The sequence below is a fragment of the Panthera onca genome, chromosome A3, assembly GCF_046562875.1.
Source record: "Panthera onca isolate mPanOnc1 chromosome A3, mPanOnc1 haplotype 2, whole genome shotgun sequence".
Taxonomy (NCBI): domain Eukaryota; kingdom Metazoa; phylum Chordata; class Mammalia; order Carnivora; family Felidae; genus Panthera; species Panthera onca.
Window position 1 is genome coordinate 73285028 of NC_138341.1, and position 25552 is coordinate 73310579.

At 48.3% G+C, this 25552-nt stretch overlaps 1 long non-coding RNA gene across 3 annotated transcripts in view; it reads left to right on the forward strand.

Annotated features, from left to right (window-relative positions):
- The window catches only part of LOC132661699 (uncharacterized), a 28441-nt gene extending 24682 nt beyond the window's left edge, over positions 1-3759 (forward strand). For 2 of the 3 annotated variants that reach the window (XR_014137364.1, XR_013554425.2), the window contains 2 exons: positions 776-890; positions 3564-3759. This is a non-coding gene — a long non-coding RNA (uncharacterized LOC132661699). The remainder of the gene's footprint in view (positions 1-775; positions 891-3563) is intronic. The other variant, XR_014137365.1, reaches the window with a different exon arrangement.
- The last annotated feature ends 21793 nt before the right edge of the window (positions 3760-25552 follow it).

The window sequence follows — 25552 nt, forward strand, 5'->3', positions numbered from 1 at the left end:
CAGAGGCATGCTACCTGTTCTTTCTGGAAGGGACGCGTCACAAGGCCACAGTTCCCTGAGTTCAGAACGAAGCTTGGGACGGTCTGTAGAATGAATGTCTACCCAAGGTCAGAGGGACACGTAGCAGCATCGATTTTATAGATAGTTCATTATAAAGCTGATTCGATGAGTTCTGTCGGGCCTCTCCCAAAACCCACAGCCCTTTCTAAGACAGCCTCCTGTGATGACTGAAATGTTCTGTATCTGCACTGCCTAATGGCCTAAAGGCAGCTGCCAGCCACACTTGGCCATGGAGAACTCGAGATGAGGCTAGTGTGGCTGAGGAACTGATATTTAAACTTTACTTCATTTAAATTTATTTAAATGTAGCTTTAGTGACCTCACATGGCTGTGACCATTGCTTCAGATAGCTGACCCCAGCGAGAATCTCACATTGCCTGCCACATCGCAGTGCTGGCATGGAGGGAGCTCACCAAGGGGTGAGCCTGGGGGAAATGGCTCCTCTTTGCCGGCCCAGGGAATTCTAGGTGCTTTGTAAGCCAGAGGCTGTGGAGGCAAAGCATCCTGTCTCCCTCCAGCTCTTCTCTGCTCTGCAATAAGGTCTCTGAATTATTTCACAGCAGCTGCCCCTGTTCTAGGGCTGTCAGCCTTGCCTGGTTCAAGGTCAAGGGGCCCATCCCAGGCTGGGATACAAGCTCTGCTCTTTAGTTCTGGAAAGCACGTGCAGGGGCAAACGGGGGGAGAAGCATTCTCACGTTTCTTGCTTTGAACACAGATGAACCTCATGACTGCTTCCTCATGCTGGTCTCCCCATTTCCCACTTAAAGATAAAAAGGGAGGTCGAACACAAAATGAAACAGAGCTATTCTGGACGATGACATTTTTAAAAGGCAAGTGCATAGACACTAAACATCCAGCTGTGGGAAAAAATATGAACCCTCAGCTAGCCAAACAGGGCTGCCCCAAATGGTCAGACAGAATCTCTGGGAATAAAAATCCCTCACACAGGCAGAAAATGGCTTCAATTACTTTAGACGATTCGGCACATCTCTGCCAGGGTTGGCAAAAGACTTTCATCTTCAGCTTCCACCCAGGCTGACCCCGGCAAAGGCAGAAGCCTGCAGCACTGGGCCCCAAGCTCCAGATCTGCCTGAGGCCAGGGCAGAGAGCAGGGGGTAGGCACTGACCTAGGTGAGGGATGGGGGCCAGGCTGGGTGGGGTGAGGTTGTGACCTAGGAGGTCACGGAACACAGAGCCGAGAAGAAAAGGGGCCAGTAAGTCTAGCACTCAATAACAGGAAGATCTAGAAGGGTAGGAGCTGACCCAATAGTGACTCCGGTCTCTGGCTCCCTTGCAAGTGGGTCCCAGAGGTAAGAAAGGGCTGTGGCTGTTCTCAGCTGGAGTGATCCTGGCCCCTGGGGCAGGACATGGTGTCTGGCAATGCCACTCAGCAACAGCTAGCTTTTCAGTTGCTCTGAGAACTGCCCACACTTTCGGGGGGTGGGGGGGTGGTAGTCTGGATATTCTCCTTAGAATATCAGAGAAGTCCTCCTGTCTCTGGGCAGAAGACCTCCTAGAAGGGCCAGGGGTCCCATACGAGGAGGCCTTGGGGAGAAGCAGGCTGCTGAGAACACAGTGACAAGTCATTCCTCCCTCCCAATGTCACAAACCAGCCCCACCGTCTAGAAGAGACGACAGTCCCATGGGGCAGCTCCAAAGGTAAGGGTACTCTGGTTACTGCAGCCCAGGACGGTGGTCGGTGGTTGGGTGGCTGTAGTCCTTAAGGTCAGGTGTAGAGCTTCTGATGGTTTAAGGATAAAGAGCAGCAGAAGACCTACGAACAGAGGTCAGTTAGTCATATAGCTTTGCAAAGGTTGATGATGAGGGATGACAAAGATCTCAAGCTCAAGGCTCTAGCAAGAGGCAAAGCCTGACATTTGGGATCTCCAGAGCCTGCCTCCTCCTCCCTCCTTCTAGAGAGGCTGGGTTCTGGCAGGTCAGCGTCTCAGGGTGTGACTCATGTCTCCCTGCCTGGGATGCTGGCAGCCACCCCCCCCCCCCCCCCCCGCCCTCACAGGCCTGCTTGAGACAGGACTGCTCATTCCTTTTATTTATTCCCTGTTCTTCAACCACCTCTCCTCACCCCAACCCATGACTAATGTGCTCCCACCACCCCAGGGCATGACGGGAGGGCATCACCACCACTGCAATTATCTGGATCATTTAGCCCCAAAATGTCTCTCCAGCCCCCAGCATCAACTTTGTTCTGCAATTATCCATATAACTCCAGCAATTCAGACGTGTGGTCTACTCAGTGAGAATGAATCTTCAGCCATTGGTTTCCACTGGTTGTGAAGGTTAGCTCCAGGCTGGCCGAGAATTCCTTCATGTTAGCCATTTCACGGTGGGGCTCTATTCAGACCCTCAGTGTTGGTAAAAGATTATTTTAAGCAAAAGATCTTTGAGATTCAACAGATGCAGATAAAAGCCTTCTCAGAGCTTCTCTTATCTGACTAAAAGCAGAAACTTCTGAGAAATGAGGACTGCATAAATTCCCTCTTTGGTGTTGGTCTACTCCCGGGAAACAGATCAAGAGAAAACATGCCATCAGTTCCCTCCCAGGGGAAGTTCTACTGGCTCTTAAGACAGAGAGATCACTCACATCTGCATAAACAAACATCATCACACTTTCTTATTTCCCATTTGTTCTAAAAACCCATTTGTCTTTCCTAAAGACAAACCCATCATCTTTCCTATTAAGTTCGGTATATAAGGCCCAAATTCTAACCACCCTTTGGAGTTACTCATCACTGAGCACTGCCTCACATGTGCATCAGTTTAATTCGCAATATCTAGTTACTGAACCTAAGAGGGTAGAGGAAAAGTTTTTCCTTCGCTACATTACCATCCTCTCAAACCTCAGAAACATGTTCATTTTAGAGCTAACGGGATATTGGAAATGAATTCATCCAGTGTAGACAAAAGAAGCAGCAGTATCTTTTAAAACAAAGACATGTCCAGACCATGCCCCAGAGATGTTCACCAGTATGTCTAGCACTAGACGTGTGTATTTGTTAAAGAGCACCCCTGTCCTCCTGATCAGCAGCTCCTATCCCTGTCCACCCCTGCCACCTGGCCCAGAGGGAGGAACACTTTGCCCAGGGCTCAAGATGATTAGCGGCAGGGCCAGGATTGGATGCGCCTACAGGCCTGTGCCACCTCTCACCTCTCCTATACACAGAAGAGCCTAACTCCCTGGACAGGCATTCAAGGCTCCCTGAGTCTGTCCACCACCCTCCAGCCTGCCACCCATGTTCCCGGGCTCTTCTTTTAGCCTTTGGTCGCGCAGTTACTATAGCCTGACATGCACTTGTCACTCCTCATATGTCTCTCTCTAGGAAGTGTCTCAGTTGGGCCCACCCCCCACCCCGACTGCCCCAGGGCTGGTTCCCAACCCAATTCACAGTGAGCCCTTCCTCCACCAAACCCTCCCTGCCTGCCTGACAGCACATTGATGTGGGCTTTGGGATGTAATAGGCTGTGAATTTGTCTTTTTGTTTTAGAAGCTCCAGGAGGGCAAGGTGTCTTCTAAGTCTTCAAGAGGGTCTTACACATAAATAAATGCGAGGAACGTGAGTTGACTGGACACCAGCTTTCCTTCCTGGACTTGTGCTCAGAGAAAGCACCCTCCACCTTCAAACATTTGCTTTTGGAACTTCCAAGCCTGGGCTCCTTTACGGATTAAATGCTGACATTTTCCATTTGTGTAAATGCTCACGACAAGACTGAAACGCTGCCTGCTCTCCCATCAACCCAATAGGACTAGGTAAGTGCTGGGGACTGGGGGCAGTCCCTGCAGCCCAGGCTGACAAGGGCATGGAGGAAGCATTAAGAAGTAGTAAAAAAAAAAAAAAAAAAAAAAAAAAAAAAGGAATGACAGTGTGACTGGACAGAACAGGAAACATCCAAGTTGTGATTTAAAAAAATTCAAGAATCCAATTAGGAGCCCAGCTCCTTCCTTCTGCCAGTTTCATCTGCAAGTACACAGTTGGCTGGAGACAGGTGGGGCTGCCAAGTGTGGACACCTGGGAGGGCGGATATTGGCCTGCGGGCCCCTGCTGTCTCCTACACGCTCAAAAGGGCACTGCCAGCCCAGTGCAGCTGCCCGGCTGGAAGGCAGGCCTCACCATCTGCCCACCCCTGAGGGCGCGGGCATCTTCCTGCTGGTGGCAAAGGGGGTTTCAGCCCAGAAATCAGCCCTGCGAGGTCTCTGTCCCCAGGAGTGCTCCTCCAGGAGAGTGGGTAAGGAGGCGTGGGATCTGTAGCTGCTGCTGGCAACTCAGGGGTGAGGCAGGCAGCTCCCTGCAGAGACCTATAATCCAAAGCAAAGCAGCTGTGACCAGTTCAGGGCAGCCCCAGGTATACATGGATGGAGACTAGCTGCACGTTCACACCTGCCTCTTTTCCATTCTTCTTGCTGCTACAGCTGCCACAATTTCCCTCTCCTTAAAAACCTGCCCTTTGCCTCCAATATCGGATTCCCTTCCTTCTCCCCTGCTTGATCTCCCTGGCATTTTTCTGGCTCCCCCCTACACTTATATGTTCCCTCCTTGCACTGAATTTCTTCCAGTCCCCTACACAATCATTTCTGGGGCTCAGTTCCTTTGCTCTTACTGTTCCCTCTACCAGCAGCTCCCTTTCTCAGACGCCTGGAAAACTTCTATGCATGCCTCAAGACCCAGCTTAAATGTTACTTCCTTAGTAAAGCCCTTCCTGACACCACTGTATACTCTTGCTGTACAGTGTAATAACAGTCTTGCCGTTATTATGGTACCTACTGCATCGTTTGGTAACTCTGCTTACATGCATGTCTTGTTCCCTCTCGCCTCTAAATATTGAGGTCCTTGAAGACAGTGACTGGTTCTGTAAATCCATTATGTGGCATGATGTCTAATACATCCAACTTGTCAATAGATATTTGTTGAATGTATGAATCCAAACTTTGTCTTCCTTCTGCTATGCCCTGCTTCATAACCCTCAATGGGGCCCTCTAACCTGAAGACTAAATTCTTGGCAGTTTGCATTCTTGTACCCACACTTTCTGTACACAGCATGGGAAAATTATCCCCACGTTTGGCATTGTGGAGAACTTAAAAAATACAAAAGAAAGTATCTCCACCCAGAGTTCTGAAGAGTGAGGCAAGAGTCCAGATGAAACTCTGAGGAAGACAGTGGGTGCCACTGGGACTTTCCAGATGAAGTGAGTGTTGTGTCCAGTGGGGAGGGATCCAAGACAGTCTCCTGGGACATCAGGTCACATTGGAGTCAGCTTCAAAGAACAGGTTTCAACAGTTAGACATGAGACTGAGAGGCATGAGGGCACGGGGAAAAGGCATTCCTGTTCGCAGAGGCAAACCTGTTTAGGGTGTGGGACACCTGGGTGGCTCAGTCGGTTAAGTGTCAGACTTTGGCTCAGGTCATGATCTCACAGTTCGTGAGTTCATGCCCTGTATCGGGCTCTGCACTGATGGTGTGGAGCCTGCTTGGGATTCTCTCTCTTCCTCTCTCTCTGCCCCTCCCCTGCTCATGATCTCTCTCTCTCTCTCTCTCTCTCTCTCAAAATAAATAAATAAATAAATAAATAAATAAATAAATAAATAAATAAACTTTTTAAAAAAAGTGTTCAGGATGTGTTTAAAGGGTGTTTGGTTGAAGTAAAGCCCATGTGGGGGGAGCAGCAGAAAGTGGAGGTTGACAGGACTTGTCCAAAGATCTGCCCAGGACCAGGATGTGGCTCTCATCAGCAGCATGGGCTCCAGAAAGACTCATTCAGAGCTGGGTGGCACGGGGTCTCTGAGGACCTATGTTGGGGACAGGTCTTACCAACACTCCAGCTGTCACTGCCCCAGCAGTGGGTGAGGGAAGGGAGCAACGTGGGCCCATGAGGAGAACAGAGAATGTTTCAGTTTCCTCACCTCTCTGACATTTCCTAAATCCCATACCTAATAGTGGCTTGGTCTAAGGGGAGCATCTCACTCTGCCAGCTTCCAGAAAGTTAACCCACAGAACCTCTCCTGCCCCCTCTCCCTTCAGTGGATGGGGACCCGTGGACCTCTCAACCACAGGACAGGCAAATGTTTCTTAGACACCACCTACCTGGAAGGTACCAGGTAAAGCAAAACAGGAGATACCCAAGGACAGAGGACACAGACCTCTAGTTTAACTGCACACAATATAAAACACCCACAGAGCCAGGCTGGGGAGTGGCATCCGGTGAAAACAGGAAGCAACTGGCCTCCACTTTTTTAGAGTGGCCATATAAATTATTGTCCAAATTGGGCAAGGAAAAGGAAAAACTATTAGTTAATATGCTAGAATATAGGCACGAACAAGGCTGCCCAGGCCAGCCAGCACAGTGGTCAACCATCCACATCACTCTTAGGTTTCCAAAATGTCCACATCCAGACCTGTCCCTGGCCCTGAGCTCCGGAGCCCTAGTCAGTTGCCTGCTGGGCATCTACGTTTGGACATCCTGGAGGCTACTCGACCGCAATATGTCAAAACTGAAGTCAGCATCTCCCTTTTCCTCACCCCTCACCACTGGCTCTTCCTCCCGTGTGCCCCATCTTGGAAAACAGCACTGGTGCTCACTCACATGTTCCAAGCCAGACCCTGGGAGTCATCCTGGATCTCTCCCCCTTACCATACGAGACAGTCACTTCAAGAGCCATTGCCTCTACCTCTTTCTGTCCCTTCACCTGCTCAAGGCTCCTTGCCCTTGAAATACTGGCTTTCCTGCCATTACAGTCGTTCATTCACTTACTGAAAACAGTGTCAGATGCTGGGGGTTAGAAATACATACAACAGGGGCACCTGGGTGGCTCAGTCGGTTAAGTGTAAGACTTTGGCTCAGGTCATGATCTCACAGTTCATGATTTCGAGCCCCGAATCGTGCTCTGTGCTGACAGCTCAGAGCCTGGAGCCTGCTTCAGATTCTGTGTCTCCCTCTCTCTCTGAACCGCCCCAACTCGCGTTCTGTCTCTCTCTCTCTCTCAAAAAGAAATAAATGTTAAAAAAAAAAGCATTAAAAAAAATACATACAAAAACATACAGAGATAAATAAAGCAAATGTGGCAAAAACACAACCAGTCCCTCCACCTATGTGAGAGGTCTTTGGGTGTTGATTGTACCATTCCTGCAACTTTTCTCTGGGTCTTAAGTTTTCAAAATAGAACACTAGGTATTACAAAAAAAAAAAAAAAAAAAAGAATAGAATGTGGGCCTGAATAGAAATTCATTCACACGTAAGTTTATGGTGACCTGATTTGAGAGAAACCAGTATGCACTGAACATCAGGGCCATGGTTTGCTGTTACAGTTCCACATTTACCAGTAAATTTATTGCGTTTGAATTTAAACAAATATGTATTTAATTTGAGAGAAATATTAGAAAGAAAAAAAAAAAAACCTCAGATAAGTGGATAAAAGAAACGAAATCACCCTGAACCTCACCACCCAGTGATAACAATTACAATTATTTCAGAATATGTCTTCCTGGTAATTTTTACATGTAGATACATTTTAAAATGCAAAATGGGTTATGCTACACATGGTTCTTTTACTCCACAATATATTATAAACGCCTTTCCATATTGATGAACACACTGGAATTTTAATAGCTGTGCTGCCTTCCATGGACTAGGTGCCCCATAATTTATGTAACCCCGTGATCCTTCCCTTCACATGCAAACACAAGCCTTAACTCTCTGATTCTGGCACCTTGAATGACTCTAACCCAAAGAGGGGAATGAAAGTCAATGCAGGCCCTTTGTTTGGGAGATGACACGTTGCTATTTGGACTTCAGTGGAAAAAATGAATAGTGACAGGTTAGAATTAACTGAGAAAAGCACCTCATCTCAAACGCCGTGAGCATTTCAATAGGTAGGGTTCAATCTGCTTGGCAGCTCTGCCCGAGGAGGCCAGCAGAACTTCAGGCCACGCCTGGGCCGCCAGCAAGATTGAGAGGAGCTAAAAATAGATCCAGAACTAAGCATCATCGAGACTTTTCTGAATTCATAGGCATAAAGGCTGCCCCAGAAGGACTTACTGCTCCAACATTTTCCATCCATAGCACGTCACGGTACCTAAAATTCTTAAGAGTTGTGGTTTTTCTAAAAGGCTCTTGTCAGAAAGTAGGCAGCTGTCCTGGGAGGAGGGCAGAGAGAGGCCCCCGTCAGGATAGAGCCGACAGAATTGGGGTTTTGGAGTCAACAACCTGGGGTTTGCTTGTGTTCTGGCTCTGCCCCTCACTAGCTGTGTGACCTTGAGTCAAGTCCTCAACCTCTCTAAGCAGCTATGTCCTCATCTGTAACAAGGAGATAAAGGCCACATCAAAGAGCTGTTCCGACGGTCAACTGGACTGGTGCGTGGAACAGCATTTAAGAGGTAAACAAAATGAAGCTTATTGTTATCACCAAGGACTTGAATTTGTTTCTCAGACTGTTCAGGTGTGGTGTTAGGAGAGCTGAGTTTTATCTGGGTTGGTGGAAAGCACGAGAGTACAGCAGAGCCCCCAGGCATGATCCAGAGCAAAGGTCTGCACATCCAGGACCAGCCAGGGCACTTAGGGCAGGCTAGAGGTGCGCTGGCATAGTATGGGACGCCTCCATCACTGCCGTGCTCTCCGCATTCATACGTTTAACATTCAGAGAGTCGAGCATTCTTCAGTTGACTCTGAAGATTCGTGACCTGAAATAATTTGTTTTGCTGAGACATCATTTGAATCCCATTAACTCAGTGAGAAAACATGTTTTGTAGATTTCCCAGGAGTGGGCCCTAATGAGGATTTGCAGCAGACATATCGAAAGCCAGGTCTACTGACCACCAACCTGTGACCCCAGGCCATTATAATCTCTGCCCTAGATCCCAGTGGGGCTCATCACTCAAGGCCCCCTTGCCCTGATTATGACCAGATCCCACCTCCGGCCTTCTGGGAGTGGAGCGGTGAGTGGGACAAACTGGAGGGTAACCGATGAGTCTCGGGGCCATACTGGCACCGTTGACAGTCTGTCCCATCCAGGAGCAAAAAGCTTCTCCTCCACCAGAGCCAGCACCGTCGAGCCCACCCTCCCTGGGTGGCGAGGGGACTGGTGAAAGGCCACAGTGTGACATGACCAAACGGAAGGTTTCTTTAAGTAATTTGTAGCTAATAATAAAAAAATTGAAGCTTGGGAATTATTTTCTTTTTATTGAGCCTCCTGAGGGTTATATCTCTTCTGGTCACTTTATCTCAATTACCTCCAGCTAAGATTTGGGGATTGGTAGGGAGTGGACAATGTTAACGTGATTCAGATGGGTACTCCGGAGTGAAGTGTTTCTCCTCTGTCTTAGTCTCCTGGGGCTGCCATAACAAAGTACACAGCCTGAGTGGCTGAAAACAAGAAAAGTGTGTTGTCTCACGGTTCTGGAAGCCAGAAGTCTGAATGAAATCAGGGTGTTGACACAGGCATGCTCTTCCTGAAACTTACAGGGTAGAACCCTTCCTTGTATCTTCCGGCTTCTGGTATTTGCCAGTGATCCTTGGGGTTTCTTTTTTTTTTTTTTTTTTTTAATTTTTTTTTTTGATGTTTTTATTTATTTTTGAGACAGAGAGAGACAGAGCATGAGCAGGGGAGGGGCAGAGAGAGAGGGAGACACAGAATCTGAAACAGGCTCCAGGCTCTGAGTTGTTGGCACAGAGCCCGATGCGGGGCTCGAACTCACGAGCTGTGAGATCATGACCTGAGCTGAAGTCGGACGCCCAACCGACTGAGCCACCCAGGTGCCCCGATCCTTGGGGTTTCTTGACTTGCAGATGCAATCCAACCTCTGCTTGCATCGTCACATGCTGTCTTCTGAGTGACTCTGCCTCTTCTTACAAAGACATTAGTTGTATTGGACAAGGGGCCCAGCCTATGCCAGTATTACCTCATCTGAGCTAACTACTTCTGCAATGACCCCATTTCCAGGTAAGATAAGATCATGTTCTGAGGTGCTGGGGGCTAAAACTTCAACATCTCATTTTTGGGGGACACGGTGGGATCCATAATAGCTTCTAAACCCATTTTGAGATGAGCATTCTCTCTTCAGTGCCTGATCTCAGATCAGAGCAACATCAAACATCCTCTCCAGGGGAAGAACTCCCAGGAGAGCCATGTCTGAGGATGCACCAGAGATGGGGGTGGAAGACAGACCCAGAGAGATGGATGTATACAGGCACGTTGGCCTCCCTCTCGGCCCATCGTCATGACTCAAGTCTTTATAGGGCCATGCAGTGACACTCCATGTGCTGGGGCACTGAAGTCCTAGCCCTGCCTCCTGGGCATTTACAGTCCCTATAGAACAGGGGGTGAAGAATCAGAGAACAGAAAGAAGTCCCTTTTCCCCACCACCCCCTCATTCTCCTGGCTCAGGTCCAGGATATGTGGCCAGAGGGATTGCTCAAAGGGGATTGAGCCCCAGCTAGCTGCCTCATCCTGGGACCTCCGGCCACCAGTGCTGGCCCTGCCAGGGAAGACAGAGGTCCCACTGCCGCTGACCTGCCAGAGAAGAGGCAGGCACTTCCTGATCCAATTGCTCAGGTACGCTCGAAAGGGAAAAGTGATGACCAAGCCCTTTGCACATTTCTTAATCCATTTTAAAGTCCTTAACAAAACAAACCTGAGGGCCTGAATAAATTGGCTACCAGATGCTGGCCACGGATCAAGCTGGTTGGAACGTGGGGGGAGTGAGAGAGAGGACAGGGTCAGTGACCAGGGTGACCGAACAGCCTGTCCCCATACCTGGTGCCAGGCAGTTTCTTAACGAGGTGCCTCTGCTGGCAGGCTTGGAACCTGGAGCCCCCGGGACCCCTGAGCATGCAGGGAGGCAGGGAGGGGTCTCCCTCCACCCTCAGCACTTGGTCTCCCTGCCCTGAAGCAGCACTGGGAGAAAGGCTGTCAGCAAATCCTCCCTGGTACCTCCTGAGGTGGAGCCAGATGAGCATCTGAGTCTGGCCCCATTCCCTCACCTGCTCAAGAAGAGGCCAGCCTTGAAATCACCACCACCCAGCCCCCAGGAGGACAGTCACCTCTGAGGCCAGATGGAGGCCACTGGCAGGGCCTGTTGGCCTTGGCCAAGCCCTCCCACTCACGAGCTGTTCCATCGTGATAGACGTCTGAGGGGTCTGGGAGGAAATGGGCTGCTCCCTCGTGGCAGAGACGACCTGCCACAGCTTCTCCTCTGTCATCTCCCAGTTCAGTGATGTCTTCTCGAATAGCCTGGGAGGTAAATTTTCTTTCTCTCTGGGCACCTTCCCCCATAACTGACCCACCAGTGGTCAGGCCTGTCTGGCTTTTTTATTTTTATTTTTTTTTAAGATTTTATTTTTTAAAAAGTAATCTCCACACCCAACATGGGGCTTGAATTCACAACCCTGAGATCAAGAGTCACATGGTCTACCGACTGGGCCTGCCAAAGTGCCCCAGGCCTGATTGGCTTTGTGTCTCCCTCCTTGGCCCCTGGTCCGCCCGCGAGACACCCAAGTGGAAGTGCCTGAGATTGAGTCTGCAGTTCAGAGGGAAGGCACAGCTGTGGATCTGAACACCAGCATTTGGGGATAGGATTTATAGACCAAGAGGAGGGTTTGGCCTCAGACAAAAACAGGACGGTTCCTCTGCGGGGACAGGAGTGAGGGGCAGGTGGGCACTGGTGGCATTGGTGATGGGTCAGTGAAGAGTTCCCTCTGATGGGTTGTGCTCTCCAGGAAGGATTTAGGAAGGGGGTGGCATTTAGGAAGGGGGTGGGGGTGGGGGGGAATGTGGCTGTGATCCCCAGGAGAAGGCGGAACACTGTGAGGGCAGGCAGGAAAGGGATTCCCTAGGATAGAAAGGGATACAAGGATTGCCTGAGGGTATTGAGTACACATTTGAGATTTGGGGTCATAAACCTAAAGAGGCAGCACAGGCAGGATGCATGAAGGACCTCTGTGGGGGCAGGGCAGGGGGGTAACTAGGGCTCAAGGGGGAGACAAGGAAGTGAAGGGTATTTGTAACAAAGGCATGACAAGATGGACCGTGAACTCCATGTGGGGGGATGGTGGGGTCAGTATGATGTGACCCTGTGCCCCGGGACCTGTTGGTGACACTTCCTGGAATGAGGGAGGACAGTCCGCCCCACCCAGGAGCAACAAGCAGCTCCTCCACCAGAGCGAGCACCGTCGAGCCCACCCTTTCTGGGTGGCGAGGGGACAGGCAAAGGCCACCGTATGACGTGACCAAATAGAAGGTTTTTATAAGTAATTTGTAGCTAAATAAAAAATTAAGGCTTGGGAATTATTTTCTTTTTATTGAGCCTGCTGAGGGTTATCTCTTCAGGTCACTTCATCTTGCTTACTTCCGGCTAAGCTTTTGTGGATTGGCAGGGACACACTAGAGTTTCAGCGTTCCAGATACTGGACAAAATCTGCAGCACAGCCTTTTACGCAGAGCCCATAGTGAGCAACAGTTCTGGGGCTGTCGTGTGTGGATGGCAATGCTTCAGGGGTCTCTGTGCCCCATAAACAGGCTCACATTTCTACTCTGGCTGCAGAGCTTTTGTGGCTCGTGGCATCGGGGCCATACAGATTCACATTCAGAGGTTGTCTGGGGGCCCTTGTCCATCTACCACCATCCCCTTCCATCTTCCAAAGCAGGAGTTCCAGCCTGGAGCAGCTGCCCAGCCACACACTATTCCCCAGCATCCCTGCAGTTGTATGTAGCCATGGGACTAGGTTGGAGTCACTTAGTGGAGAGGTGTCACTTCCAGGCTGGTGTCCCAAGGCAACCATGCTGCCTCTACAATCTCTTTCCTGTTTCCACCAACAGAAGCACAGAGGGACCTGCAACCTGGCTTTAGCCAAGAGCAAAGCCAAAAGGATGGTAAAGAAACAATGTAGGAAGAACCTTGCCCCTCACTGACTCAGGGCAGCAAAGCTACGTGCCACCTGAGGATACTCACCTTGGGCTGTGGCTTACGTGGGCCTATGTGGAGCAGACTCTGTCCTGGAGTTCTACTGGGGGACACTCTCAAGGTCAGCACCTGCAAGTTTCAGGGCAGAAGCTGAACTGCAGTGACATCAGATGAGAGGAGGCTGCAGCTGATCCAGTGGGGAGCCCTGGAACTAGGATGGCCCTTCAGCATTGTCCTACATTGAGACAAGGGGGTGGGACTGCTGTAGTCCATATCAAGGAGTTCTCCTTGAATGCAGGCTGCCCCCATCAAAGGGTGTAACTTGGGTAGGTGGATCCCTTTGGCCAAGGGCAATTCCCAGAGAGGGACTTAGCTATGAGCCCTCAACAACCAATGCCCCTACTGGCATTTGGGCAAATGGTGTCTCAGTCCTGAAGGGGGGGGGGTGCCTAAGGGAGAAACTTCTTTTATTTATTTGTTTATTTGAGAGAGAGAGAGAGAGAGAGAGAGAGAGAGAGAAAGAGAGAGAGAGAGAGAGAGAGAGAGAGCGAGCGCACAGGGGAGGGGCAGGGGGAGAGAATCCCATCCAAGCACAACATAGAGCCCAACACGGGACTCAGTCCCACGACCCCAGGATCATGACCTAAGCCAAAATCAAAAGTCAGATGCAATTTAACCAACTGAGCCACCCAGGTGCCCCTACTAGGGGAGAAACTTGTATGTTCTCTAAGCTCTTGATTGACTGTTGGGTCTCTTTATCACAGCAGCCTCTCCTCAGCCCCCCTAATAAAGCTCTCTGCTGGTTTACAGGTGTATATCCTGCCCTGAGCCAGAGAGAAACTCCCTGAGACATATACTAGGTCACTGGTTTGCAGAATGTGGTCCTCAAACCGGCGGCATCAGCATCACCTGGGAAACTGTTTTAATTATAAATTTCATATCTCGCCCCAGACCTACTAAGTCAGAAACTCTGCAGATGGGGCCCAGCAATCTGTGTTTCAACAGGCCCCCTGATGCACACTGAAGATTGAGAACCACTGCTCTGGGTTTTCTTTCTTCTAGACTCACAGCACCAACCACTATGCGGAGCACACACTGGCCTGGAGGGTGATTTGCAACAGCCTCTCCTTGAAATCCCGGGGCTGTGTATTAAGATGTTCACAGCTTGATGTTTCACCTGCTGTCTGGGTCCCCACTCTTTCCCTCTGACACTATCCACAGCCTCCTCTCCTCTGCCCTGAAGAAGGAGTGTGGGGCAGAGGGATCCTTACAACTTTGGGGCCAGGCTGATGTGGCTTGCAATGCCAGCTGTGTTGACCACTGGCTGACTGACCTTAGACAAATTACTTACTGGGCCTCAATGTCCTCATTATACAATGGGGTGAAACCCACTCTACATAGATACTGTGAGACCAAGACGAGAAAACTTACCTTAGTGTGTATCACTGCCTGGAACCCCAGGTTCCATGACTGTTACCCCTGTTTTTCACTGTCACCCAGGGCCCACATTCTTTGTTCCAATACAGATTTCTGAGACTAGGTCTAGAACTCATTCACATGGGAGGCTAAATTACCAGTAACTAAAGGATAGTGATCCTTCCAGGGGAATTTACATTTTAGCTGCAGCCCAAGGATCAGATTACAACAAAAAAAAATTTTTTTAAGTTAGTGTGGAGGAGAGGCTAGGCTTCCTTTCCAGCTTCTGGAAGCAACCTGCATGCACATGACGCTCTCATGTCTGGATTCCTGGTAACCCTTCCCCAACAGCCTTTGACCTTGAGGAGCCTCCATTCTTTTTTTTTTTTTTTTTTATGTTTACTTATTTTTTTTTTTTAACGTTTTATTTATTTTTGAGACAGAGAGAGACAGAGCATGAACGGGGGAGGGACAGAGAGAGAGGGAGACACAGAATCGGAAGCAGGCTCCAGGCTCCAAGCCATCAGCCCAGAGCCCGATGCGGGGCTCGAACTCACGGACCGCGAGATCATGACCTGAGCTGAAGTCGGCCACTCAACCGACTGAGCCACCCAGGCGCCCCTATGTTTACTTATTTTTGAAGAGACAGAGAGACAGAGCATGACCGGGGAGGGGCAAAGAAGGAGACACAGAATCCAAAGCAGGCTCCAGGCTCTGAACTGTCAGTATAGAGCCCAATGTGGGGCTCGAACTCACAAGCTGTGAGATCATGACCTGAGCTGAAGTTAGATGCTCAGCCGACTGAGCCACCCAGGCATCCCTTGGAGCCTCCATTCTAATAAGTGCCACTTTATTATTTTTTTAAAGTTTTATTTATTCAAGCAATGTCTATACCCAACGTGGAGCTTGAACTCACAACCCTGAGATCAAGAGTTGCACACTTCTTTGACTGAGCCATCCAGGTGCCCCAGTAAGTGGCCCTTTATAGATATAGCTATGCACACCAGCTGGGCTTCAAGTGGTGATGTCCGCATCCATCAGATGAACTCTGAGTGCCCCACCTGGATCAGAGCAGAAATCCCCTTAGACCTGTGTCTTTCATCTGAAAGTTGAAAATCATCCCCAAGATCCACAAGACACTTTGTGGCCCAGATCTCAGGGTTCTCCAAGGTCAGCCCGACTCCAAGATGGAAAGTAAGGAATTTCAGGGAAACCAAAGAGACCTCTTATTCCTAAGAATCATCATTGACCTGCTAGTCGAGGTCTGATAGTTCTTAATTCCAGAGCCAATGCCTTCCATTCTGCAGTGGGAGAGTAGAAACCCAAAGGGGAAGGACCGAGTGGCTTCCATTTCATCAAAGATGAAGTGACTGACATCAGGCCTTTCCTGAGAGCTCATCCTGATAGCTGGGAGCCCCAGGCAGCTGAAGAGGGAGGGTACGCAGATCAAACCAGCCACAAATCTGAGCTCACTGATCACACCTCATCATCCAGTATGATGCTGGCATTTCATCCCAACTCTTGCTTTTCTCTGAGATCTTCATTCATTCTATAAGCTTTCTGCATTCCATGTCAGTGGCCAGTAACAGAAGGAACTAATTCCTCTCACCTTATGCACATGCAGTTCACCCTCAACAGCGCTGCCCTGAGCTGCTACGTGCCTGACAGGTTCAGAGATGCATCAAGGGAGCCAGGCCTTACAGTATCTGTCTCCAGAGCAGTCCTATGGAAGTAGGCATCACTCAGTTCTGTTTTGGAATGTCCTTCAGAGATTTTGTGCAATGCCCCAGACAGGGAACCTGGAACCTTATGCTGAGTCAGTGCCAGTTATGACCATCTATGTTTGGACAGAGAGTTTGGGACTCACTGAGCTCTTTCCCATGCATTTCACCTCCGTCCAGTGAGAAAAGGAAGGCAGGCTTAGATGGGGAAGCAGGCTCAGAGAGGCGAAGGGATTTGCCCAAGTTACACAGCTAGTAAGTAAGGGGTGAGGTGGGGCTTATTCCCAGGACTTCTGTCTCCAGATCTGGTGCATTCCCCATTGCCAAGGGAACCATCCTAGCAGCAAAGCCCAGAGCACGCCTGCTCACTCCTGTGGCATCCACCAAGAGGGAGAGAAAGGAGGGAGGTCTGGGCTGAATACGACTGTACAATCCAGTAGAAGAGTCTGCTGCATTTCCCCATTGCTGGTCATCCTTCTTCAGTGCTTCCCAGACACATGCATTGGGGTTTTGCAATGGCTCTCCCTTATAGTTGTTCATTGTGGGATTGTTTCCCTTGCGGGATTGTTTCCCTTATGGTTTGGGATTGTTCATTACTTTTCCAAGGAGACAGAGGCCTAGGATTGGGGGAGTGATTTCTCCAGAGAAGGTACTTTGCATATTAAGACTTTTCTCCACTGAAGCCTCCAAGATGGATCCAGAGGCAAGAGTCTTGATTTACTAGAGAAATAGAATCTAGCCATGGGGGTTCCAGTCCCAGGCATGAGACATTAGAGCAGCAGAAGCTCATGGTCTCCAGAGACACCACTGAATGTTTACGTATGGTTCTGTGACCACCACTGCCCTGCCACAGTCCTTCTGGAAGGGGGTGTGGGGCGTGGCTTGCCTGTTACACCATCAAGCACAAGTGGCACAGCTGACCCTATGTGTTCCTGCCTCTAATGGGCCTCCAATCTCTTCAGGCCAGGCTGGTCATAGTTACATCGGGGAAACTGAGGCAGCTTGGCAGACTCTTCTTCCCGTGACATCAGAGCTGGAGTCAGGCTGACTCCTTCAGAGCAGAGCAGAGCTTTACAGAGCAGAGGATGTGGCTGCTCTAGCTGGGGACAACATCTCATAAGCTCCCCGCTTCCCTAGGACCCCTCAGGGAATACTCTCATCCTTTATTTGGAGCGTTCTGAGAGCCACACTGGGATGGTGAGAGAGAGTCTAAGCACCTGTGAAGTTTGGGCAGTAAGAGAAAAACTTGTACACGTAGTATGCAAAACCTTATCTTCTAGTGGAAAAATCTATTCCATGACACCATCCTAACAAACATATTGAACAGCCTTCCTGGTGTCAGCAGGCAAGGAGTACATTCTATGGCTCTTTCATGCCTTCCTTCCATGAACATGTTCACTTAGTAGAAAAATATGTATATATATCTTTCTTACTGTTTTCTCAGAGAAGCTAGTTCACATATCCAAAACACTACAGTCTTCATGGCCCAACAAAGATATTTAAATACATGTTGGTAGTTATAAATCAAAACCTTATTTAAACACATCTTCAGTAGATAAAGACGTCTTCATTTTGCATGCATATATGTTCATGTGCAAAAACCAGTTGGTCGATGTCCAATCTATGCTGGATCAAAACAAGTCATGGGTGAGTAACAGCATGATTTAGGAGAGGGCCACTGGTCCATCTCTTCAGTGGTCAGAGATCATAAGGATTTGAGAGATGGACATGCCAGGTCAGGTCAGTTCTTGGTTACAAATGAGCCTCTGGCTGATCTTGGGTTCACATTTTCTGTCACTTAATATTCGCTAAAAAACCGAGATGTCTGTGATCACATGAGGTAAAGGGACAGGGATATAATTCACCTTGACTTCTGATCAGTCAGTATTCTTTTTTATTATCCTCCAGCAGACCTGTTGGTGCATCTCCCAGAGCCTCCAGGCCTGCCCTTGAGTGTTTCTATGCACCTTTTGCCCAACTTCCATGTGCCTTTATTTTGAACACCCACACCAGAAACTGTCTTAAAAATATAGTCCTTTGGTCCCTCCTTTCCCCAGCTGCAAGCACCTGGGAGTTCGTGCCCCCAGGGGTAGCCCATAGCCAATGATAGACCAGCGTGGAAGCGAGGCAGATAATTGTTCCCAGAAGGGCCACGGCAACATCTCCTGTCGCACATGTTCTTCCAGAACTTGGTTGCTGCCCCATCAGCAGGTGGGGTCTACCTCCCACCCTTTGCTGGACCACAACACAGAATGTGGTAAAAAGGAAGCTCTAGGATTTATGAGGCTGTGAAAGGCAATACTGCTTCCACCAGCCTCTCTCTGTCTCTCTCTCCCTCTGGACAGTTAGCCTTGGAACTCAGCCGCCATTTGTGAGGAGGCCCAGGCCACATGGGGAAGGTATGGGTGAGTCTGCTGGTCTTGGCCTTAGCTGCAGCTGGGATGAATGGCCAAGCCTTCCAGCTACTCCAGCTGACACCGAGTGGAAAAGAGGTGAGCTGTCCCCACCAACCCCTGCCCAAATTGAAGACTCGTGAGGAAAAAAAAAAGGAGTGTATCATTGTTTTCAGCCACTATGTTTGGAGATATGCAGCCACAGATACCAGATAGAGATTGAGGTACCCAGAAGTGGGTGCTGTGGTAAAGCCCATGATGTGGAGCTTTGGGACTGGGTGGCAGATGAGGCCAGAAGGACCTTGGGGAAAGGGCTTCAAAGAGGTTGGATGGCCCTGGCGGCTCACAGCAGTACTCCGGTTCCACATGCTCTTCCAGAAGCAAGCCCCTGCCCACAAACAAGCTTTATTTCCCCTGTCTCCTGAAACATTCTGCCATTCTGCCTGGTAGAGGAGAGCATTAATACTGTCCTTGCTTATGCTAAGCCACTGTGTGGGAGGCGCAGGGTGAATCTATCAGTTGCTCTTTTTTTTTCTTTTTTAGAGAGAGAGTGCTCATGTGAACAGTGGAGAGGGGCGGAGGAAGAGAGAGGGAATCTTAAACAGACTACACAATCATGATCAGTGCAGAGCTTGACGTGGGGCTTGATCCCACAACCCTGGGATCATGACCTGAGCCGAAATCAAGCAGTTGGATGCTCAACTGACTGAGCCACCCAAGGGCCCCATCAGTCACTCTGAACAAACACTTAAGCCATAAAAACATGGAAGCATTACCATTCTCTTGCTGGGCTGAGGTTACTCAGAGAACACAGTTTTGGGTGGAACTTGAGATCTGCAGCTACAGACACCTAAGGAGACTTTTCTCTTGACAATATGGATAATTTGAATCTGATTACGTAGTAGCTCTGCTTTAACTTTGTGATTCCCAGTCCACACCCTCCAAACCAAGTGGTCTCACAGCCTGTGCCCTGGACCGCACCTCTCCTGCTCATCACATTTGGTCTGAGTTTGCAAACCGCCACCCCTCCCCACCCCCCAGTCTTCCTCACTGTGTTAGAGCTCCTCTATTGACTGCTTAATGCTATTCTGAATTCTTTTCTTGTACTTCCAATCTGCCTGGGCCACACCTCTTGCATATATTTAAATCCAATTGGATTCTGAGCATCCTTCCTGTCTTTGTCTGGCTCCCACTGAGGCCATCTCAATGATAGACAGAAGGCACAAAGATGATCCTTGGAGCAGCATTTATAACAGCCTAACAATTGGAAACAGATGAAATGCCCAGTAAAGAAACTGTTGTGTCTCAGTTAGGTCACACACAGGGTAAGTCAGCAAGGGGGTGGGAAGCACACCAGCAGCTTATCCAGGCCTAGGGAAGCCTAAGGGATAGCTGGGGCATGGGATATCTCCAGACAAATGCAGCACTTGGGACTGGGTGGTGGACAGAGGAGCTATGACCCACACAGCTCCTTAAATCAGTGCTGACCCCACACAGCAAAGTCTGACGGCTGCCGGGGAGAAGTGAACAGCAGTGGGCGGGGCAAACCTGGGTCTGCTTCTTGCACATGTACTTGCGGGTCCTTGGAGGCACATGAGACCAACCTCATACCCATGCCCAGAACTTGAGGTGCAGAAACCCAGCAGCTAGAACACGTCTGCAATCTGGGTCTCCCTCACAGGGAATGGCTGGATAAACTCGTTCATACTGAGGCTCAGGAATGTCTACGTTGGAAGGGCTTGGGGAGAGCAATCTGGTTAGAAGGAGGAAGGTAGCAGACATGGGTGGAAGCTGTGTCAGCATATCGAGTGCAGTGTTTTTATTTATAAATGGAGATTATAGTTCACCACCCTCTCTGACATTCTTGCAACTACCTCTGTAGAGACCAGGAGCATAAAGACGACCCTGCTTTATTTACCAAAAAGACCCTGAAATGGTGGAGTTTGAGCACCAGAGGTAGGGACAGAAAATTGGACCTGATGGGGGAGGTCCCTCTAGAGCAGAAAATCACACTCAAATCTCTCTCAAGAGAATATTTTCTCTGGCGACGTGAGCAGACAGGTTGGCAAGAGTGGCTAGGCATTGCTTTCCAGGTGGAGAAAGCCTAAAGAGAAGACCACATCGGGGCAGGCAGTGCTGTCTGGAAGTCCCGAGGGTTTTGTCACCTGATCCTCCTGTTGCTGAGTTGGCAGAAGACCGCGGTCACTGAATTCTAGATGTGGTATCAATATCGGTGCCAGCCCCAGGCTGAGAACTAACCAGCCTTTGCATGTATGGGTGATACTCTTTCCTTGGAAGTGGAGGAATTGAAAGAGAGTAGGAAGACAAGTCAAGCTGCTAGGGAGGGCTGCTTCCAGCTGCTTGCACAGGGAGAGCCCCAGGCCAGGCTAGGCACAAGTAAGTGTGAGCCCCACACAGCAGGCATGTGAGAAGGGACTCAGGCTGAGATGCTGATGGCTTGACCTGGAGAACGCTGAGCAGGGACACAGCCGGAGCAGTGGAGGCAGCCCCAAGCTCTGCCTGCAGAGGAGGCCACATGCCTTGCCAGCTGAAGGCAATGCCACCGGCACTGGTGTGCACCCACGCCACCCAGCCCCGTGTCAGGCGCTGTGTGTTTTTGGGTGGGAGTAGGGTCTGGAAGAAGAGCAAGAGGGGCCTCTCTGAAATAGAGTAAACACAAGGCTCTGGGCCGGACTCAAAGCATGAGGGCAGGGGGTGGGGTGCATTTCCCTGGCCATTAGGTATCATAAAACCTAGGTTCCATTTAGGGCTCATCCGTTTTGATACAGCCATCTGACACATGAGTTTAAGGTACGGCACAGATGATATGTCTAAAATGGTAGCATTACAATGAAAGAGCCCAGGGAAGAGAGGCTGGACATGGAAGGCCACATGTCGTATGATTCCACTTTTATGTAATGTTCAGAATAGGCAAATCCACAGAGGCAGAAAGGGGCTGGGGTGGCGGGGAGGAGGTAACAGAGAGTGACTACTTAACGGGCACAGGATTTCCTTGTGGAGTGATGAAATGTTTTGGAATGAGATAGGGATTTTGGGTGCACAACACTGGGATCATACAGGATGCCACTGAATTGTTCACTTTGAAATAGTAACTTTTATGTTATGTATATTTTACCACAGTTTATTTTATTTTATTTTTATTTTTTTTACTACAAAGTGCTAAAACTGGAAGGGCTCACTTGTTTTTCTTGTGTGACCTTGAAGGGAACAACCTCTCGAGCTTTAGTCCCCTTCCTCTGTACCATGTGGCTCTCAGCCCTGTTTGTCCTCTAGGAGTGGGTGTGGGAAGGGCACAGGTGTGGGCTCAAATCCACCACAATGCCCACTTGCTGTGGGACTTGGAAAGTTGCTTAGGCTCCCTGAATCTCCATGTCATTATCTATAATTAGGGCTATTGGGAGCCCAGACTTTTGATGTTTAAATTAGAAACATTTTTTACAAGGAAACAAATGTTTATAAACCAAACAAAAAATATGAAGTGTGTGTGTGTGTGTGTGTGTGTGTGTGTGTGTGTGTGTGGCATAGATACCAGAGCTCTCATTAAGTGGGAACTCTTACTAATTATCGTTAGTTAATAAAAATTATTTTATTTTTATTAAGTTTGCTTATTTATTTTGAGAGAGAGAGCACGCGCATGCATGCACAAGTTGGGGAGGGGCAGAGAGAGAGGGAGAGAAAGAATCCCAAGCAGGCTCTGCACTGTCAGTATGGAGTCTGACATGGGGCTCGAACTCACAAAACCATGAGATCATGACCCAAGCTGAAACTAAGAGTCGGACACTTCACCAACTGAGCCACCCAGATGCCCCAATAATAAATTATTTTAAATTGAACTAATGAAGTTGAAATCAAGTTGTAAATAAAACCCATTAAATCTAAGGAACAGAGGATGGCTGGGTGGGCTAGAATTGTTAGCAACATTTCACAGAAACATGGGATTTGAACTGATCTTTAAGGAGCTGAGATCTGAGCAGGTAAGGGTGGGGAAGAGCAGGACAGGGCACGCATGAGCAAAGGCTTTGGGATTGGGAGCATGCTGGGGCCAGTGAGAATATTGGCCTGGCTGGAATAGAGTGTTGGGGGCATGTGGGGAAGGAGCAGATGTTGGGTTTCCTTGAATACCAGACCATGGAATTTGAACTTTATCCTGAGGATACTGGGGAGTCCCTGATGGTTCTTGATCAGGAGAGCAATTTGATGAATATAATGATATATAAAGATAAATCTAGCCCACCCCAAGCAGAAATTATCTGAAGGTGAGAGTCTAGAGGCATCCAGCCTGGCATCTACAGCTTTAACCCAGCATGAGGGGATAGGGCACAGGTAAGGGGAACTGACCAATCTTAGAAACACCCCATGGATGAATCCACACAAGTCCTTCTGGGCTCCAGACTCACCCTACCTTACGCTACTTCTTGGCTTTTGGCATCGATAGCACCGATCTGGCTATTTCTCATCTGTGGGTGTTTTCCTGGAAAAACTTAGAGTAGTGTCCAAGAAAATGATTCAAGGGACATATGCAGATCTGAGATGATGAGTCTATGTCAGATAGGATGTTCACAAAGCTGAGTACAAGGAAGGAGCTGGCTTTCTGCAAGACAGGCTCAGCCCTGCTTCTGTGGATTTCGGTTCCAGACTTGGGTTGGGCATGAAACGCCACAGCACTTGGGCTGATCTTGGAGATCTATAGGATGGCAGCCAGAAAGGCTCACCAACCCCCAAGCGGCAGTCACAGGATGCTTTCTGGTAGGGAAAGTGGGCAGTGGCTGACACTACATGTTCATCACCACCTCCATATCCCCAGCAAGTAGTCCCAGGCAGGGCAGGGGTCCTTGCTCTATCAGTCAGCCAGAATAACTATTGTTACAGACTTAGAGCTCACCTAGTAGGCAATCATCCTACGCTAAGACATGTGGGAGCACAGATACTCCTGCAGAGACCTGGACGCTGAAAGCTATGCAACTGCTGAGAGCAATCAAAGATCTAAACAGATGGAGAGATATGCTCTGCTCATGGCTCATAAGACTCAATATTGTTAAGATGTCAATTCTTCCCAAATTGTTCCATAGAGTCAGTGAAATCCCAATAAAAATCCTTGGAGGTTCTTTTGTAGAAACTGACAAACTGAGTCTAAAATTTACATGGACTAATCAAAACAGCTTTGAAAAAGAACAAAGCTGGAGGAACACTACCTGACTTCAAGTTTATCATAAAGTTAGTCAAGACGGGTGGTATTGGCATGAAGATAGACAAATAGATCAACGGCACAGAACAGAAAGTCCAGAAATAGACCCACACATATATGCACAAGTGATTTTCAACAAGGGTGCAAAGGCAATGCAGAGGAGAAAGAATAGTCTTTTCAACAAATAGCGCTTGGATCCACTGGAGATCCAAATGCAAAACTTCAATTCATACCTCTCACCATATAAAAAAGTGGCCTCACAATGAATCACAGACTCCAATGTAAAGCCTCCAAGTATAAAGCTTGTAGAAGAAAGCAGAAGGAAAACTTTGTGGCCTTGAGTTAGGCAAGGTTTTCTTAGCTAGGACACCAAAAGCATGATACAGAAAAGAAAGAAATTGATGAATTGGACTTCATCACAATTAAGAATTTCTGCTGTTCGAGAATACTGCTACAATAATGAAAAGATAAGCTACATATTAAGTGAAAATATTTGCAAATCATATATCTGATAAAAGACTCATATCTAGCATAAAAAATGAACTCTCAAAACTCAATAATAAGAAAACAAGCAACAATTTTTTTTAATGGCCAAAGATTTGAACAGACACTTCTCCAAAGAAGACACAGAGGGCAGATAAACACATGAAAAGATGCTCAGCATCACTGGTCATTGAGAAATGCAGGTTAAAATCATGATGAGATACACCATTACACACTGATAATAGCTAAAATTAAGAAGACTGACCATGCCAAGCGGGGGAAAGGATGTGGAACAACTGGAACTTTCATTCACTGCTGGTGGAGGTGTAAATGGTACAATAACTTTAGAACACAGTTTGTTAATTTCTTTTTTAATGTTTATTTCCTTATTTTGAGACAGAGAGTGCACGTGCATGTGCACAGAGGAGCAGCAGGGAAAGAAAGACAGAGACAGAGGCAGAGACAGATTAAGCAGGTTCCATGCCCAGCATGGAGCCCAACACAGGGCTCAATCCCATAACCCTAGGATCATGACCTGAGCCAAAATCAAGAGTCAGACGCTCAACTGACTGGGCCACCCTGTTGTTCAATAGTTTGTTAGTTTCCTATAAGTTAAACATACATCTACCATATGATCCAACCATTGCACTCTTGGGTATTTATTCAAGAAACCAAAGCATATGTCCATTCAAAGACATGTACACAAATGTTCATAGAAGCTTTATTTGTAGCAATGTCAAACTAGAAACACTCCAAATGTCCATTAACAGGGAATGGATAAACAAACTGTCGTGCATACATGTAATGAACCACTACTCAGCAATAAAAAGGAACGAACTACCAATAAAAGCAACAATATAGACAAGCCTCAAAATAGTTATGCCAAGTGAAAGCAGCCACACGAAAAAAAGCACATACTGTTTCGTTCCAGAAAATGCAACTGATCTGTACTTTGATCAGTGGTTGCCTGGGGAAGGGCACAAAAGGAGGGGCAGGAGTGGGAATCACAAAGAGGCACAAGGAAATTTATGGGAATGATGTTCACCATCTTGCAGTGACATTTTCACAGACACACGTTAGAATTCATGAAATTGTACACTCTATGTGCAGTTTGTTATTTGTAAATTATACTTTGATAAACCTTTTGGGGAAAACACAAACCTCCAAAATTCTCTGCATTCCATTCAGAGTAAAAGCCAAAGTTCTTACCATGGTGAAGCTGCATGGCTGACTGACCTCCATTCATAGTGCTGTTTCCTTAGCTTCCAGAACTGTGCCTGGAACACAAAATGAGCTAAATAAGTATTTGTTGAATGGTTGCCTGGAAGGTCCATGATTAATCTAAGTTGTTTGATAATTGTCGTCAA